At 38.8% G+C, this 18,889-nt stretch overlaps 1 protein-coding gene across 1 annotated transcript in view; it reads left to right on the top strand.

The window, feature by feature from the left end:
- SPON1 (spondin 1) overlaps positions 1-18,889 on the top strand; it is a 144,857-nt gene that overhangs the window by 97,132 nt on the left and 28,836 nt on the right. The gene's annotated exons all lie outside the window — the stretch shown is intronic.

Here is an 18,889-nt window from a genome sequence, read left to right on the forward strand (position 1 = left end):
CTAAATGGAATCCTAGAGAAGGCTGACAGAAACAATCCAGTTAACTTTTGATAATGACTGTAAATGAAATATTTAATTACAAACATAAGAAAACAACGACTTCTTTGACAAGCAAATTGTGTCACTGAAGTGAGAATTTAAAGCCTTTGAGTGTCCTCTGGTTTTCATCAGCACAACTTTATATTCAGCTTTTGAAAGCAACTGGATGAGATTTGCTAGATTTCTGAGGAATGTTTTCCATTATTTCTTCCTCTGTCAGAATACAACAACATGTCACTCAGAGGACATGAAATACAAGCACTGAGAGGGCTCTTTGACAGTCGTGGGAGAATCACAGCATTGTTGAGTTTGGAAGGGACCTTGGGGATCATCTAGGCCAACCTGCTGCTCAAAGCAGGGTCAATCTAAGAGGATCCCTAAGGGACATACAGAGTCAGGTTTTGAGAGTCACCAAAGAAAGAGATTGCACAACCTTTCTGGGCAAATAGTGCCAGTAATTGACTCTCACAGGGACCAAAGCAAATAACAAACCAAATAAAACAAACAAAAAAAAAACATCTTTCTGTATTTTTAAGTGGAATTTCTTTTGGGGGCACATTACCTCTTCTGTCAGTGGGCACTGCTGCGAAGAGTCTGGCTCAAACATCTTGAAGTTTCTGTTCTGCAGGTGGAATAGTTCTTGCTTCTGGTCCCTCCACTTGCAAATAATTGTGTTGTATGTAACAGCACATAGAAGCTTAATGCTCTCCTGTTATGTCGTTATATGAGGCAGGGGTGAGCCTTAACCAGTCTGCTCCTTGAAAATATTTTGTTCATCTTGTAGCTAGAATATACGCCGTAGGTCAATGCAATTAAAACCCCCCACAAACAACAGGCCATCAAAATCCCCAAAGCCCAATTACTTCATCTATTCAGTGTTTTGGAGGTGAATGAATGAAGTGTTTGTTACTGACTTCTGACAAAGATCTGAGAGATGAGCAATAGCTTCAGGCAAAAACTGTCAGACCTGTTCACTTCTTGAAGTTGCTTAAAGAGCTCTGGCATCCTTAGAATAGGAAGAGCTATGGAATATAGCAACCTTTATGTTTTAATAAATAGCATGGTACCACCTGCAGAACAGAATAGTAACAATAACAAACCTGAACAAACCCTTTCCCATCAGCCAGCTTTTCTGAAAAGGCTACCAAAGAGTTTTGCCATCACTTTGATTTATAAGGTTTTCAGAAAGCTGTCTCTAAGTGGTATCTTACTCCAGCATAGTAACACATTAATGCATCTTCCTTTGGTGCTTTTACTGTTGGAAAGGAACCTTAGTTCATCATGGTGATGTGCAAATGCTGAAACAAACATTAAGAGATTGCAATATAACAATCTAATACAGTAATGTAAAGTTCTAATAAACACAATAATAAGCATCATTGAACTACATAGGTAATGCATTTAAATGGAATTTTGGGGTCACTGGCAATGGTGAAGAAAATGTCCAAAAATAAAGAAAAATTACTAAAATAATAATAATCATTTTTAAATCCCATAAAAACCTATTTAAGATTAAATAAAATTTAAATCAATCTCAGAACCTTCCTATTCTTCCAGTTTTAGGAGTTCAGGGTTTGATCTGAATATGCAGTCAAATTGAATGCACATTGAATACAAAAAGAGAACAACTCTTGGTAAGAGGACTTTAGGGGGAATGTCTGCATCCTTGCAGTCTGAGATCTGCCAGGGCTCAGGCTGCTGGCCTGAATCCCCTTCACTGAGTTGCAGACAGATGACTTGTGCAAAGTCACACGAGCTGCCAATGAATCTAATATATTCAAAGTCAGCATATGGCTGATGGTTTATTTTTTCCTACTCTGTTGGTTTTTTTGTTATGTTTGTTTTTTCTACTTTAGTTTCTAATTGCCAGTTTTATTTCATTTTTATGTATGGCTCATCACTAATGTATTTTAATTCTTACTGCATCATCCAGGAAAAGTAGAATATTAAAAGCTATGTAAATCTGTTTATAGTGGTGTTACTGAGTGCAGCTCTTTGCCAAGGAAAAAGCATCCAAGATGTTTTAATGACAGTTGAGTTCAAGCACTTGCATCTCATTTGTGAATATCTCCACATATGAGCAGCACACACATTTACCCATTTGTAGTCTCATCTTCACTGAATCCATTTGCAACATTATACATTAGTGTTCAGACAGATGATAGGTACAGTAAGCTCAGCAGTGAAAGCATGTTCATGAGCAAAGGTGCACAGCAATAATCAATGTTCATTTCCATAAGCAGTGTACGATCTAATGAGTCACAATGCAGAACAATGTGAATGACCAGCTGTGAGAAATTGAATTTTCAGTGGGTTTACAAAAGGTCAAAGTAAGGGAGCATTGAACTGGCGAGGTTTAATTTTGGTTCCTCAGACTGAAAGAGCCTCAAGCTAGATGTTTCTCTTTCTTCAGAAAGCAGAATGATTTTGAGTCAAATGTGAGAATTAAATATTCAACAACTGTCCACAAAACACAACCTGTAAGCATGTACATGTTGTTAAAATCTGTGAATGTCATTCATTTTTAGCCTTTGACAGGATAGTCTAAAAGGTATGAAGCATTTTAAGATGCTCTTCTAACTTCTCAAGTATTTCAGTTCATCCAGTCACAAAGTCTACCTCACTCTGGCATATGTGGGTGATTGGAGTAGCAACTGAACTGAAAGAGTTGCTTTGAATAAACATGCAGCCTAAGACAGGCTACAGAAGCTGTTCATAGCTGTTCAGAAGCACAGTATTTACTTTTCCAGTGAACTGGAATAATTTTTCTAGTTCTATTTGGCTGTTTTATGTTGGGGGTTTTTGTTTGTATGTTTGTTTTCCAAAAGTGAGACAGTACGGGCTGTCTTCAGCTCAGAAAATTGGCCAGGGTTATGGAGAAGCCTTAAATTCAGGCAAGGCTTCCCAAGAAGCCTATGATTCCTGAGCTTGTTCATCTGGGCAGCTGCTTTGGGCACCAGGCAGGACACATAGGCAGCTTGGAAACCTAGAGCAGCAGCAGGGAGAATCAGCCTCCTTCCAATTGCATGGCAGCCGGAAAAGTCATGGCTTGAGTGAAAAAGCTGAGGTTCCTTTAGGAAAATATGCAGTGTGCTCCTGGATTTGTGAGGCTTTTAAGTATCAGTATCAAGCAAATTACATGAGATTGCAGGCTCCCAAGCAGCTTGCTCTGTGGGAAACCAAGTGTGTTTCCAGCAGAAAGCTGCTCAAACTTTGAAGAAATTAATCAAAACAAATATGTGTACCTACAGTATCTTTCTATCTCAGCAAATTAACATTGTTTCAATGAAAAGCTGTCATCCAGCTGTAATAATATTAACCTTTTATATAGTGTCTTGCACAGCTCAGAATAGAGTTCTTGTTCTGCAATGAATACCACTTAAGGAGGTATGACAGATTGCCCTAACAAAAAGGATAACATATTGCCTTAATGTTGAGCTTTAATATATTTCCTCAATCAGGATACCATTTCTTCTTCTGCCTCCTCTGACTTTTTCCTCCTGTTTTTCTCCATGTCTGTCATCCTGGGCTAAGAGCTTCTTACTTTCTGACAGCAGTGTGTGGTTGTGGCTTTATATGAGACGGCAAAATCTTATGTGCCAGTGACTTGTCCTTTCTGCTAGTCACAGCTTCTGGTATTTAAGAGCACAATAGCTGCTTTGATGGATTAGACAGACTGAAAATCCTTGTAACCACATAGCATACCACCAACCAATAACTGTAAGGAATGTGTGGGAAGAAGGCACATAGAGATGCGTCCTCTGAAAGCATAGTGGCTTTGGGCACACTGTGGTCAGCGTGCAGTGACCTAAGATGACTCTAAACCAACAGGAGTTTATCCAGATAGAGAAGGACTAACTACTCTCTGAACACAGTGAAGTGAAACTTTCCTATGTGTGTCTACCCCATAGTTCTGTAACTGTAAAGTAGGGCAGAAATACTCAAACTAGTTTCAAACTAGCCTAGCTATGGCAAAAAAAGAGATGTGCACAAGTTTATCCTACAGAGAGAAACCATCGCCTGTCCCTCGGTAAATCCTTTTGCCAATCAGCAAGGACAAAAGAAGGGAATTGGGAAGGAACTCTGTTGCCATACCTACGCAGCTGTTAATTCCTAAATGGTTTCACGTATAACAGTCTTCGTTCATTTCTGCTGTAGCAAGTATTATTGATTTCTGCTGCTGCAGCAGTGCCTTAAAGACCTGACCAGTGCCTCTAGGCATAGACATGTTATATTTTTATAGGCATGTAGGACAGAGATAATCCATGCCCTAGGCTGCTATCAAGTCAAAAGACAACAGGATGTTAAAAATTTATGGGAAGAAAAGGGGAGCAGAAAGATTGTTAAAACTGTACATAAAGCAGTAGACAAGAAGTAGCACTGAAACAGGAATATGAGGATGCACTGTTTCTCCCATACTGTGTGTGAAACTTAATGTTAATCATGGAAGTGTTGTAAGGTACAGCAGTGATTGTAGTGCTTATGGTGTGAATGTATTCATTCACAAAAGACTCGCTTGTTCTTGCAACAGGCAGACAACAGGTCACCATAGATCCACCAAATACCATCATGTTAGTGAATCAGCAAAGTGTGCTTTCATGATGTCTTGTGATATTAATTAGCTGAGACAAGGTAGCAGAGATAGCATTTTTAATCCTACTGAAGGTATCTATAACAAAAATGAAAGAAGTCACATTTTATTCTGTATCACAGCACACATTCAAAACTGAAAGGCTTCTGACATGACTGTTTGAAATGAGGTTCCACAGACAATGGTAGTGTAGTTTAGAAGAGTTAGTTTCAACTAACAGTTATTATTTTGATAACCACTACAGATCTCACACTTGTACAAGCCTCCCAGAGCAAGTACACTTTTCCTGGAGATCCAGGCTTCAATTGTCTTTGATCAGCAATAGAGATAAATTTGCATCCTGTAAACTTATAGTTTCATAGTTTCATAGTTTCATTCAGGGTTGGAAGGGACCACAAGGATCATCTAGTTCCAACCCCCCTGCCATGGGCAGGGACACCCCACACTAGATCAGGCTGGACAGAGCCTCATCCAGCCTGCTCTTAAACACCCCCAGGGACGGGGCCTCGACCACCTCCCTGGACAACCCATTCCAGGGTTTCACCACTCTCATGGTGAAGAACCTCCTCCTCACATCCAGCCTGAATCTCCCCACCTCCAGCTTCATTCCATTCCCCCTAGTCCTATCACTACCTGATATCCTGAGAAGTCCTTCCCCAGCCTTCCTGTAGGCCCCCTTCAGATACTGGAAGGCGACAATTAGGTCACCTCGGAGCCTTCTCTTCTGCAGACTGTACAGCCCCAACTCCTTCAGTCTGTCCTCATAGGAGAGGTGCTCCAGCCCTCTGATCATCCTCGTGGCCCTTCTCTGGACACGTTCCAGCACCTCCACATCCCTCTTGTAATAGGGGCTCCAGAACTGGACACAGTACTCCAGGTGGGGTCTCACCAGGGCTGAGTAGAGGGGGAGGATCACCTCCCTTGACCTGCTAGCCACACTTCTCCTGATGCAGCCCAGGATCTGATTGGCTTTGCGGGCTGCAAGTGCACACTGAGAGCTCATGTTGAGCTTTTTGTCCACCAGCACCCCCAAGTCTCTCTCCTCCTGTTTTCCCCATCTCTTTCTTTTTTGACTCCAGGAAACCCTTAGCAATATATTTCACAGGTTACACTTTGAGATAAATGGAGCCATTATTTCCCTCCCTTTAAAATTTTCTAATACAGATGTCAGCATTAACCTTAATACTTCTCTGAATCTTGCTTCCCTTCTTTTTCTTTCCAAGTGAATCAAGGTGAAATAGTTTTAGAAGCTGTTTAGAACATTGAGAGGTAGCTCAATAAAAGAAGAGGATACAATCTTGAAATATCTGACATAATTCTTCTAACGATGATGATGGCAAATATAATTGAGTTTCATGCATCTACCTAGGTGGTTCCTTGCACTTATGTGAGTGACTATCATGTGGTGTCTGACCATCTAAAGACCTGAAAGCTGCAAACACCCTGAGCTGCTAAATACATCCATTTTATTTTATCAGGTTTAGAGCCCAAAATGCTTCAGGTACTTTCCAAGCACAGAGATAGTGCCTGTTTGACTTCCAGTCAGCACTAACAAAAATGACATTTTGTTGGCAAGTTTTTCTCACTTCATAGAACCAGGTACTATGATGCTCACCATAAATCCATTTGACTGAAGTCTTGTATTCACAGAAATCCTCACAGAGCTCTTTTCTGAGCTGTAGTGTGTTGTTCTGGCATAAAAAGTTTTGTATATGAGCATGAAAACTTGCTGAATATTGTTTATTTTCCTAGTATGCTAATGAAATAGAAGGTGGAATCATAGTGTATAAATTTATTTCCTTAATGATTATGCTTCAGGCAATTAATTCATAAGTCATTTCCAGGCCTTAGAGATTTCTGTGACACCTCAGAGCTAATGTTGTAATAAAGGTAACGAAGTTAAGTGGTAGATAGAGGGTATAGATTCTGAGGTGCATTCATGAAGCCTTCTGTGGGCTGCAGAATGTTGGAGCTCCTAAATATATCTTCCCTTCTTTGCCTAAGTAAGCAAAAAGATGAAAACCCAAAACATGGAGAGCTAATGAATACTGTAAGAGCTCTCTGCTCCAATGCTAGCAAGAGATCACAATAGGAACTAATGCTTAACTTCTGGTTTTTAATAACAAAAGTTAAAATCTACTCTCATAAATTCCTGTATAGCTTTCTGTTTTGGCAGGTAAATACCTGAAAGGAAAAGTTTAGACCTAAAATTGAATGAACTACATTTGGCATTTATCTGTGGGGTTTTTCTACTTGCAGTCCATAGGTGATGACTGTAAATGTGCTCTTAGAATGAATGCATCCAGAAAGCATTTAAAATCAGGTTCTGAATGTGGCTACATTGCACACCTAGAGTTGGAACATTTCTTGAAGAGTGATGAGGTGACTGTCACAACTCACTTCCAGCTGGAGTTGAGTCTGGTTGATCAGTACAAGGGGACACTATTTATTAATGCTGTCTTAAAGTAGTCACTCAGGGCCTACCACTTTGCAGCCTTCTGGGATCTGCTCCTTTAGAGTTCAGGAGGTCAAGGGTTGCAAAAAAGATTGCTCCTTGAAAAACAATTTTGACCCATTGTTACATATTTTTCAGCAACCAAACACATTTCTAGTACTTAATAAACAAGGTCCAAACTGAAAGTAACATTAAGACCCTCCTGGCAACTACTTTATTGCTTGCTCATTAGCCTAAAACATTTACTCTTCCCTTGCTCCACGTCTTGCTGTTGGTTTGAAGGTGACTGCTGCAAGGAACAGAGAAAGACCTTCAGAAGGATAAAAAAATCACACTGCACTATGAAATTAACCTTGCACTGCATTGTTGCTTGTTTCTTTTTGCAAACACATAGAATCAAAAGGAATCATGGGCCATAGCCTGCAAAAAAAATGTTACAAAAATGTACAAGTCCTTGTGCTTCATTCAGCCAAATTAATGGGGGCTAGCAGAATAGAAATTGAGAGGCATTACCTGATCTGAAATCAGAGGACATGTTCATAATTTGTAGTCATAACGCTTCAGTGTAATGGAAGTGCATTCAGTATTCAAAAATCTAATGTAAACATTTTCAGTATCTGGTGCTTCATGCACGTGGCAAAGAGGCAATTATATTTCCTGCATTGCGAGGACATTTCTCAAGCAACAGTGGTTACAATCAACTCAGCTGAACATGGATGAAACTGTACCTTCTACAGTCGCTGTTTTCTTGCTCAACATGGCTGTTGCAGAGGACATTTTTGCAATGGATTGGGGTATTTTTCTTTTTACTGATTATCATCTCTCCCCTGAGATATTACAGCTTACCCATACACTCAGTTTTGCCCTGGATATGGCACAGATGTGCTCCTGCAGACAAGAGAAATTACATACATATATCAGAAGACAAAAATGGACCTACTACTAAGACCAAATCCCTAGACTTTAATTTTGGTGAGCATTGGATTCAGAACTTGTCTCTGCAGTTGAAATAGAAAAGCAGTAAAACAGTCTCTTAGGCTTTTGGAAGAGAGACAGAAATAATCTTCTCTCTCCCTGCTGGTCTTTTTAGCAAGAATCTCCCAAGAATAGTCGGCAAGAACGTGTTTGAGATAAGTGACCCCCCTTAATCAAAAATCTGAAAGATTTGGTGTCACAATATTTAAATCAAAGATGTTCATGTAGGAAATTCTTTTGTTAAGGAATTGTGAATTAGCTTGTTTTCCTTGCTCAAGTGCTGAGGTTTCAGTTATTTGAGCACTGCCTTTAAAGCAGCTCTTAAGGAAACAATAGGATGACGCATCTAAAAAAATAATGATATATAATTAAAGAATAAATCACTGCTGACACCAAAGTGTATTTAAAAGCAGCTGCAGTCAATAAGATGGTTGGATTATAGTTCACAAAAATGAAAGGCATGCAGCCGCATGGGGCCAGTAATGCTAGTTGATTTATTGTAGAAGAAACATGCAGAAGAAATCAGTAGAAAGGTGGACCTGAAAGCAGAAAAAAGAAACTGTCGATGTTTAAGGCTTTTTGTAAGTTCTTATGGAGGCATAGGACATAGTGATTAAGAGAACAGCATTTGACAAAGGCCTATACAGTCAGGACTGTATTTCTGAGCAGCAAGAAACTTGTTTAGAAGTCTCTGTATCTGGGTAAGGTGCAAAAAACTATGTTTAAAACAGATGGAAAGAGCTAAAAAAAAAGTCCCTGTATTACTTCAGTAATGTGATCCTATCTTACAAAGATATCAGATTCACCAGGCCATGCTTACAGTAAGTATTCTCTTCTCTCAAAAAACAGTCATAACTTTGGTACAGTTAAGTTGCTGGAGAATAAATGAATGTGATTCATGAATAATATCTGTTCTTGCAAATACTCTTGCCTGTTGCATAGAGCAACTCTGACTCAGAAAATGAATAATTGATAAGGTGTAAGCCTATGAGCAATTGGGATCTTTTCAGATCTTTGTGTGAGAAAGAATTTGTTTTCATCTCTAAAATGAGAGAAATGTTTTAGAGGAATTGAAGCTGGGTGGTCAAAAGCCTTGCAGTGTTGGGTTCTGTTCCCAAATTTTTCACAAATGTTTGTATGACAGGAGGAAAGTTTACAGGAAGAGGTAGTGGTCAAAATGTAAGATAACTCTGAAGTTTGAACATTGACTGTGTTTAATTAATTAGACAGCTAGCTAGTGGGGAAGAGAGAGGCTATGCCAGGCAGCAGGAACAGCAGTGTCATAAGCAGAGACACTGGACTTTAGTTCCCCATTATGGAAATATTTTTTAGTTTTCCTGACTTACCCCTTACTGGATATTGAACTGCCCTTTTTCTTGACTGTGTGATTTCTTTCTAGGGCATAACCTATTTCCCTTTTTATTTTATCTGCATAGTTCCTGTGAAATGTTTTGATCTGTCTTTGGGTTTTTGCACAGCAAGTAGCACTGCACAAATGTATTGGTGTGCAGAGAGCTTAGTTTTGACATTACAGTTGTCCAGACAGGGTGACTTGTGGGAAAGTCATTTCCTTTCTGCCTGGAGTAGAAATGGATGAGGCTGAGGTAGTCATGTAAGAGATTTGCTTCTTTATTTTTTGTCAGACATAGGTTGTAATGCAGTGATTCCAGAACAAGATGAGACACAACAAGCTTCTAGCTTTGGAGATGGTACTTGGGAGGAAGGAATTGTTCAAAAGTCTCATCTGTCTTAGACAATTGTCCTCATTTAGAAGGCCATTGTAGTCAGGTGCATGTTGGAAAGACATATTTGCTTGTCAGTTGATACCAAACTAACGTAGTTAAAGTAATTCCTAATTTAAGCTCCCTGGATTAATTATGTTTTTACAACAAATTCCAATTGCCATGTTTGTATGGTAATTAGATTATCAGAGGGTGGATCACCAAGATATTCAGTATTGTACAGAAAGTTTGGTGAGCCCACTTTTTACTTGTGGGATTAGCAGGTGTCACGTCTCTCAGAGTTCTAGGTAAGAGCAGTGGCAGTATGATTGTCAGTCTTACATCGTGCAAGACATGTTGTGTCATCATAGTGCTGGAAGTCAGTGAACGTACTTGGAAAGAAAAACCTTTCTGAACTGTATGTGGTTTATTTGGTCTGTTAAGTTTGCTGTAGTTTCTGTGTCTCTACAATGGTGCAAATGATTTGCAGGAGAGCTCTAGAACTTAATTACTGTTTAAAAGCATTTTAAAATTCCTTGAGGCAAGGTGCCATGAAAATACAAAATGCTGTTCATTGGCTCATCAGACATTACAGAATGCCACAGTCATTGCATATTTAAAAGTCTTTCAGTGGTTATTGTGGTGCAACAAGTTGGCAATTCAGTTGTAAGCAAGTTTCCATCAGTTTATTTTAGTGTACAATTGCAGTATCAGGAGACAACAAGATGGAACAACCCTGTGAATTTTGCATGCTTTTGCATTAAAAACATGAATGCTAAAAACATTCATCCTGATTAGCCAAAGAATGCTGTATCTTTAAAGTTGCTCCAGTGAATAGAGTCCTAGCAGTGGCTTTGTAATGAGAAGTGGCATTCACCATGCTTTGCTGCTCTTAATTATTAACCATTTTGGAAGTCTGCCCTACAATAACAGAGCAGTTCTAATCTCTTTAGAGATTGGAATTTAATTTAATCTTAAGGGATAGTAAATGATTTTATTAGAGTTGCTTAACACCTGGAATTAGGACTTCAGTGGGGACCAGTCTGATCCGCTACTTTTGTGCAAATAAAGAAGGGAATGATGTTTGTGTTCAGTGTTCTTCAGGAAATCTCCCAGCTGGAGTCTGATATGAGAGTGGATTCAAAGGAGAGAATATCAAATATCTGAACATGGCATCTCTAATTTAAAAGAACGGAGCACAATTCTGATACTGTACAATTCTGATTACAGAATTGTTTATTAGGTGTTTAAATGAATATAAATGTGATGATCGTAACAGAAATACTTGCTTTTCTACTTCAGTGAGAAGTGTGGGGGTGTTTTGTCCCTGAACATGTCATGGAATATTCAAAAGCCTGTTTCATGGCATCCAAATGCATTGTGTCAATTTACACCTTATTTCAGCATGTAAGCTTTAGAGATAAGCACATAAACAGGTCAGTGTACAATCATTTCAAGTCAGCCATGGGGAATAACAAGGGATGTATGTCACGGTAAGCATTTTTAACAGTACATTTAAGTACAGAGCTTTAAGGTGTGTGCCTGCCAGTTAGAGATATTTTACAGCTAAGGTGAATATACTTACATTTATTCTCACTACTGCAGTGATTGTTTCTCTTTTCTTTCTTTTTCTTTTCCTGAATAAAATTGCAGCATGTGAATACAATGGAGTATGTTGAATACTTAAGTTTGGAGTGCAAGCCTCTGTTTATGTTCTTTAATTTGGAATTGTTCTGATCATAAAATAACTACATGAATGCTTCACTCAGCAATTCGATGTCCTAGGGATTTTCCAGAGGACTTTAGAGGTGTTCCTTAAGACAAACACATTTCTTTGTCTGGCTTACTACAGAGACAACATCACCCATTTTTCTCTGATTACTATGGGATGACATACAGCATTGTGGCTACAGGCTTTAATTCTTATTTCTGTTTTCTGGTTTTTGCTGGTTTAAGAACAACAACAAGAACATTTGCTGGTTTAAGAACAAGAAACCAAAACAGTACTTTATACAGTGGAATTAGTAGCTCTTCCCTGGTGTGTTAATTACATCAGTTGCAAATGTCACTCTACTAGCAGCTCCTACTGTTTTGAAAGCTGTCTTACATAATTTCTTTTCTAATGTTAATTCTACTCAGTGCACATGTAAAATATAGACAGATTAACTAATCTAAAGATACATGAAGCTCTCTAAGCAGCAAGTAGTGTGGGCACCAGGTAGGGGGATAACCTTCATCCGACCTCACACACTGTTCTGGGGGAACAGTTAGTGCTAAACTGCGTACTAAATATATAAATAAAGTAATGGTACCATTTTCCATCTGTCTAGAGACAGCTGGAAAGCCAAAGTGAACCATTAGAGAGACGGGAGGTAATGTCACCTAGTCCAGGCCCCTGACATTTCTAGGTAGCAAGGAAACTTTTCTGTGTTAGTCTCAGTTTCTGGATTTGCCTCCATGTAACATCTACCTAAACAAGACCTTTCCAAATGTATGCAAATCCCCACTGGGGAAGAAGAGGACAGCAGAGTTCCTCATCTCAGAAAAACCAAAGCTACCCACTCCCCTAACAGCTAATCCTGCCTTCAGGATGGGTAATGAAGCACTTTACTTCTTTGTCTGTTTGTCCTGAATTAAAGGAGGGTAGAAACAAAGATTAGGTAAAATTGAAGTGCACAAACAGAATCAGGGATATCAGACTGGAGCCACTGTCCTTTGAGGACTATGTCGATAGTCCTTTGAGTCACACAGTGTAGCCTGAGTTGTTGCTCAAGGGGAAGTAAATTGCAAGAAAATGAGGTGATAAAGGCAACCCCTGATGGGAAAAATGGTAACATCTCCACTCCTTGGAGAAATCACTGACATTTCTACATTCCTCTTAAAAACTCTCTCTCTTAAGTCCAGTCAGAGATTGAGAAGACTTTATTTACAACATGAGATGAGTGTGTTTTGGTCATTAAATTCTGAGACAGGTTAATGTCAAAGTATAAACCATGAGACTATACAGTGCCACCAGAATGGTCCACAGGGGCAGCAATCTGTTTGTCATGGTGATAGCTGGAAGCAAAAAAGATGTGAAATTGATTTCTCTAAAAGGATACTTCTTGCCAGGTTACAGAAAATACAACTCATTATAGGACCCTCAATTCCTTGATTTGTCTGATGGCTACATTCTTGAATGGGTGTTTTGGTGTTTTGTCTTGGGTTTTTTTCATTAGGAATGGTAAAGGGTAGCTTAGACATAGAATCTTTACTGAAGGGAAGTTGAGATGCTGTGAGATTGCCTCTCTGCAGCAGTTAAAGCACATTTAGAATGTTCTGAATGGAAAAGAACCCCACAACTTTGATTTGTCAAAATGCTGTCAGGGGTCAGGAAAGTTCATCTCCTGAGCTCATTTGCTAGTTTATTTAAAATCACTTGCTATTATCTGAATAATTATTTCCCTCTGTTCAAGCTGCTGCATTTGGGTAATGTCTGAGAGAAGCAGGAGGATGTATCATCATGATAGCTGGAGTCTCACTGCCAGTATTTACCAGAGGACAGAATCGTTCTCTCTCACCATTCTCTGGGCTGTTTCTCAGAGCAGACCCAGCCTTTTCCTGAGGTTTCCTGCTGATGTTTAAGCACTTATTCATAGTGAGCACTAGAACCTGTCTCAATGCTTTCATCCCTGCCTGTTTTGAAACTGTTTGAAACAATCTGAGCAGAAAATGCTGTAGGTACCTGAATATGAATGTGATGCTTAAAAACACTTTCATCATTATCTCCAGTGAATGCAGATTTTTGTCTTGCTGCTTGAATATTGCCATTCAAGTTGCAGACATTTGCTTTGTTGTGCACAGAATGTCTTGGTCCCTTGGATTGTTTTTTGTTTCGTTTTTTTTTTTAAGTTGTTATTTTTGCTGTTTTTCTTCCCTTGTTTATTTTCTGGCATGCTCATTGTTTCCAAATAATTTGCAAGTTTAAAATAACAGTGTCTTTATAGCACTTAGATATAGGTTTAGAGGCTAGTCTAAAGGATTGATGAAATATGGAAAGTTAAGGTGGAAGGATGACAAACATATATGTATTGGATCAACCTATTAAGCAGAGAGTGGGAGTTGACACCAGTTATGCTGGTGATCGTTCCTTGGTTTTGGCTAACTAATTTAGGATCCCAAATGTTTCTGTAGCGCTAAAGACTGCAAAGCATGCTATACAGAATTAAGCAAAATGTGAAGTAGAAAATCAATGTACAATCAAGAAGTAGATTCACAAGGGAGACCCTTTTCCTACAGAATCTGCTCAGCCACAGAAAATGAGAGCTCAAATACTCGGCGCATACCTGGGGCTCATTAACACACACTGCTAAGCTTTATACTATGCAAAAGTGAAATATTGCTTTATTGGGACAGCCTAGATTATGTAACTGCACCTCAATGGAAATAAAGTATATGATTTTCAGTGTTGCCATTAGCAACAGTTCTGTTATTAATTTCAGCCTACATTCCCCTCCCGAAACAATCACTTCATTGAATGAAAACCGTGTGGGACAGATAATGCAGAAGGTTGTTAATGCAAAGTGAATCAGTGCTTTTGGGAGATACACCAAGAGTAACAATGAACATACTCCTTTTTGCATCCCATCCTAGTAATTTCAAACAAAACCAGGGATTACACTTTGCTTTTAAAAGCTTTTCTTAAACAAGCCATGTCAGCTAGCATCCTGAAACTGCAGCTTTTAACACCTATCTCCATATTCTCTGGAAAATGTGGACAATATCCACATTTTGGGAAAATTCTCATCCTGATTATCTAACAAAGGCTTTTCTTTGTAAAAGTGAGTACAAAATTGCTAAGTATTCAATTCAGAAAAGCTTTCCAGTGGGACTGTCTGAAGTGCTGGGTTACTTGCTCTCTTCTGAAATGGAGCCTGTTCTGGTTGGATTTAAATGCTCATCTCTCCTTCTGTTTTTCTTCAGTTACATCTCAACAGTATTTCTTTATGCAAATTATGCATTTGTAATTGAGTGGATATTATTAAAAGCCTGGGAATGTCCCCAAACATTCATATTTAGTGAACTGAACAAAACAGACTTTATGTTCCCTGAAATCTCATTACCTATTTTTGAAGAGCAGAAATAAAGCTTTTTAATTAAAGAAATAGCTGTTTGTACAGGGAAATATCGAATTTGCATGTATTGTGATCAAATAATGAATTCCATTCAGGAATGTTTATTTATCTTGTAACGTACATGGGTTTCACAGCTGCCACAAAATCTCTATCATAAACATAGAGAAGTAAAATAGGCAAACACAATCCTGGTATAATTCCATTGACTGAAATGTTGTTTGTTGTTGCTTAAAGTAACCTCAAATCTGTAATGCTAGCTTTTAGTATTACCTACCTGAATCTGAGTCAAGCATAGAATTAAATAGAATTTAGTTGTCATCAAATGGTAGAAATAAGTCTTTGTCTTTAATTATGGGTGCCTTTTTTTTTTTTTTTTTCCTTCCCAGTGAAGTATTTGTGACTAAAAGCTTAACCTTTTCAGAAATCATCTTCTCATGAACTGGTGAAAAACAGCTTCTGCACATTCTACCATTAAAAAAAATATCCCTGTGTGTTACAAACAACTGTCTTAGGGCAACTTCAGCCACCTCCTTGGCTGCACCTGCAGGAAAATAGATGGAGTTGTATGATGTATTACCAGCTTGCTATGGTAGCCTTGAAAGTAAGATTTTATAGTGACCATTACCAATAGCTATGGGAAACTTCTGACATGCTCTGCATGAACAAGAAATCCTCAGAAAGCTGGGCAGACTCCAAGCAGGCCAATTGCTTCTGGCGTTGCTAAGCATACCCATCCACAGTGCATTACAGGTCACACACACACAGTTACTATGCAGCAAATGGTGGATATTATATTAAAAAAAAATAAAAAATGATAGTCCAGAAGTAGCCTAACTGTGATTCTTGCACTCTGGCTCTAAAATTGAAGCCTTTTCTTCAGGCTGCGGTAGTTTCATCAGTAGATTTAATAGCAGTGTCATCTAGATAGGTTTGCAGTCAGCAGTGGAGACAGTTACAAAACAGTTTTAAACATAGACAGCAGGTATCCGAAGGTATAAACACTAGTAGAGCGTAATATCAAACACTAGCACCATTCCTATTTTAAAAGATGTCTGCTTTTGGAAGGGATCTTCATGCTGACAGTCCCAAGTAAACACACTCTTATAGCAGTGAGTGAGATACCTAAGCCCACAAGAGGAGCCCACAAGAGGAGTACCTGTAGCCTCTTGTCTTCATTGCTGAGTCTTCAGGCTCAGAACATGCAAGCAGATGTTTATATAATCTCTGGAATGTTTCCTCCAAACCACTCTGTAACAAGACATCTAACTCTACAGTGTATGTAGCAATAAGGAGCCAAAACCAGAGGGTTTGAAGACTTCTGTTGCTTGAAATTACTTTCACGAACTGAAGAAGCCTTAGGGATACTAAACAGACACTTCTCACATCTTAAAGTGATTTCTGTGTGGCTGCATAGGGTAGAGGTGGAATAAGGTCTCTTTATACTAATCATAGAAGATTGATTGGCTTGTAAGAGCACACAGCTATGCTTTCAAAGCATATATCTATATCATTATCATTGTCATAGCATTTGATTCCCCACAGAAGACATTCTGTGCATTATACTTTTTCATTCCCACTTTATCTTTCTTCAATAACAAATGATCCTGCAGGAAGACTCTATCCTAAAACTCAGCTAGGTAGGTTTGTTTCTAGAAGACTTTCAATTCACCATCTGTGAATTGAGGATAATATTGCTTTTTCTACTTTCTAGGAATATTGTCAAAATGAATCGACTGTGGATAGAAAGGCATTCAGTTATTATGAGGATGAGTGTTGTGGAAGGGACTAAGTGTCCTCTGCTATAAAGCAATCGAATGAATGCCAAGCAGTGGCAGTGTGAAATGGGTGAAATTAAGTTCTGGCTCAAAACAGGTGTTTTTCATTCCCACAGTTCATTGAATCTGACTCTGATTTTGATGTCAGATAATAGACTGTCATTTGTTTAGCTGAACCGAATCAAATCATTATTACCAAGTGCTAAGTGATCCAAACTCTAACATTTCCTAGTGCTTTTTGGCACATGCCTCTTTTATTCTAAAGGTATTCAGATGATACTTAAAACTTTTGCTGAAAGCTTTCATTACATTTTAATGGATGTTACCCTTTTAAAAAGTTGTTTTAAATCCCCTTGGTTAAGAAATACTTCAAATCAAATTCTATCTTCAATTCTGCTTCTTTGAGCTACGTCCCACTCTCTGTTCTTGAAGATGAAGAAATGTTTTTAATCTTTTGTAGAGTGCACAGCTGAAAGATCTAATTTAGCACTGGTTTCCTGCCACAGGGTTCTATTTGTTGCAATTTAATGACTTTATTCTGTGTGTGCCTTCATTAATTTTGGCCAACTTCAGAATGCCAGTAAGGCTGTCTGTGTTAAGATAACATGATCAACACTTTAAAATCATCCTATTAGAACTTCCTGGAGGACATTTCTTTCCCAGGGAACCACTACTGAGTCAACCACCCACCCCTTGCTTGAAATACTGATGTGGGAAGTGGATTTGGAGAAAAACCTGTCTGCTATTTTTGCATGTTTTACTTTAGACCATAATCCTCCAAAAATATTGAAGTCAATCTGGAAACTACTTTGGCTCCACTGACCTTTTTGAGCGAGCTTTAAGCTATCTTAGTTCAAGCTATTTAATGTAGTATAGGATTTGGCCAAGGATCTGTATTTCTAAAAAGGATTTTCAAGAAATGGTTTATCCATCTACTCAGGTTGAAGGAGAGTTCAGGTCACACATACATTCATGAGACTGGACGCGTTACAGAGAGGGCCCATCAGTGCTATAATTGCCTTGCTTTGATAAAAAGAGAAAATAGTGAGAGTTGTAGAAAAAAATGGTGAAAATTGTTTTCTTTAAACAGGAGTGCTAGTCTGGGGTATCAGAACTATTTCTGTCAAGCAGGAAATGGTACCATTATGACTAAACTGAAAGGCCAGCTCTGTTGGAAGTGCCAATTACTGGTAATGTATGTGGTGGGTTTCTTAGTCTAATTGGGAAGTATTTTTAAAAGACAGTAGAAATGGTGTGAGCGAGTTGTGACCTTTGTGTTCCTCTAGGCAAATTACTGGGTTGGATTCCTAAGGGAGATAGGAAAATGCTTCTGAAACAAATGTGATAGATGTCTTTTGGGCATCAGAGCCTTGTTAACAGTCTCCTGCCTTTGTCCTGGGTTTATTGTACCAATATAAAGTTTAAAACTGTTGATGAAGGAATTCCTACAGACTTACTTTAGGAAATAAGCTTTCCACAATGCTTTGCCACACTGGGGGCTTCCACAGGTGGCTGCTGTATTTCACCCTCTCACTTCCACATGAGTAAATGGAGGGTGAATTGCTATCAATGGCTTTACCTGGGGGAGATTATATAAAGACAATAAATAGTGCAGCATACATACTCACAGGGTGTTAGACTGCCTAGAGCAGCCGCCTGTAGGTGTTTTTCTGCCTGTAGATGTGTAACCTGTTAAGGGCAACTTTGCTGTTTTCTTGGGTTTTTTTTTAAACCTGGTAAATTCCTCTTGCCACAAAGATTGTCACAGAGTCACAAAACCAACAGCACAAGACACACTTTTTGCCATAAACTACTATGCGTGGATTGACAACCCAGGCTACAGCACAATTTTCTTTTTGTAATAGTATCACCCGAACAAACTCCGTTTGGCCATAGTACTTTGGTGTATTTCACCAATGCAAAGCTCTTCTTATTTATACCTGTCATCACTGTGCACCACTCTGAAAGCTTTTCCATCAGCTCACGGTGCAAAAATAATGTGGTCTGTGCACTGCTGTTCATTTTTTAAGTTCCCTTCAATTCCTACAGAAGAGAAAGAGACTGTGGCCAAGGTCTGATTGCCTTTGCTTGCTGCTCTTGCCTCCTGCATTCATAGGGGCTTTGTGCAGCTGAGAACACGAGGTACCCAGATAACAAAAAGGACAGAGTATATTTCTCTCATTCAGAATTTGGAGGCACAATATAATCTAGTGCCTTTT

This window comes from Melanerpes formicivorus, unplaced genomic scaffold, assembly GCF_026170545.1.
Source record: "Melanerpes formicivorus ecotype bairdi unplaced genomic scaffold, bMelFor1.0.p_v2 SCAF_16, whole genome shotgun sequence".
NCBI classification, from domain to species: domain Eukaryota; kingdom Metazoa; phylum Chordata; class Aves; order Piciformes; family Picidae; genus Melanerpes; species Melanerpes formicivorus.